Consider the following 1,436-nt stretch of genomic DNA (forward strand, 5'->3'; position numbering starts at 1 on the left):
CTAGGCAGTTTGGATGCTCACCTTACTAGACCTGGATGGAGGTGGGTGGTCCTTGGACTTCCCACAGGGCAGGGAACCCTAATTGCTCTTTGGGCTGACGAGGGAGGGGGACTTGATTGAGGGAGGGGGAGGGAAATGGGAGGCGGTGGCGGGAAGAGACAGAAATCTTTAATAAATAAATAAATTAAATAAATAGAAAAAAATAAAACACGTCTCTTGCCACCATCATTTCTCAAGACACATGGTACTTAATCTCTCTAAATGTGTTATCAATCAAATTAGTACACTTATTTGTCTGCATGTATTTCACTTTGGTTTAAGCTCTTTTAGGACAGAGATCAGATGCGTTTATTTCCCATACTCTAGTATTGTGAATATTGCCTTAAAAACCAGTGTTGAGTAAAGCTGAGTGAGTTAAACCAGCAGAGCATCCTCTAGATTTAGTGCTCATGAGCCATTTTCTGTCTCAGAGTAAGGCACTGTCAATACAGAATTCTACAGATACTGTAAGTATAGCTACAACATGTTTATGTGTTGTTATAGCACCCAAATTTCTAAACAAATATTGCCATTGACTTCTCTAAATTGTATTTATTACTTTTTATGGATTTGGAAATTACTGTAAATTTTTAATGACATAAATAATTCTATCTGCAAACATTTTGTCAACATTGCTGGACTCCTGAACAATTGTTTAAATTCCAAATCCATATTCTTTCTTGATTCCTTCCAGAGGGTGCCATTGTTTTAGTTACAGATGGCTTGTGGAAAAGAAAATATGGTCATGTCACTGCTGTTCCATTATATTCTGATGTGGGATTCCCATCTGTATATTGTGAATAAGTTTTATTATTATTAGTTAATAAAGAAGCTGTGTTGGTCTATGGCAGGGCAGAATAAAGCCAGTCAGGAACTCCAATCAGAGATATATAGAGAGAGTAGGCAGAATCAGGGAGATACCATGTAGGTGCTGAAGGAGAAGTATGATGCAAACTTACCAGTAGGTCACTGCCTCATTGTGATACGTAGATTAATAGAAAGGGGCTAATTTAAGATGCAAGAGTTAGCTAGAAATATGCCTGAGCCATAGGTAAAACAGTGTTGTAATTAACATAGTTTTTGTTTCATTATTTGGGTTTGGGCTGCTGAGAAATGAAAGCACTGTCTCTGACTACAATATTCCTTCCATGAAATAAAGAGAATTTAAGCCAATTGTTATTGAAAATTAGTATCTATATCATCATGGATGATTTTTTCTGTCTTGGTTTCTTTTTTTTTTTGTTTTGTTTTTTTTTTATTAAGAAAGAAAAAAATTTTTCCGCCTCCTCCCAGCCTCCCACTCCTCCCACCCACCCCCGACCTCCCCCTCTCCTCTCCCCCTCCCTCTCGAGTCTGAAGAGCAGTCAGGGTTCCCTGCCCTGTGGAAAGTCCGAAGT

Source organism: Microtus ochrogaster, linkage group LG1 (assembly GCF_000317375.1).
Source record: "Microtus ochrogaster isolate Prairie Vole_2 linkage group LG1, MicOch1.0, whole genome shotgun sequence".
NCBI classification, from domain to species: Eukaryota; Metazoa; Chordata; class Mammalia; order Rodentia; family Cricetidae; genus Microtus; species Microtus ochrogaster.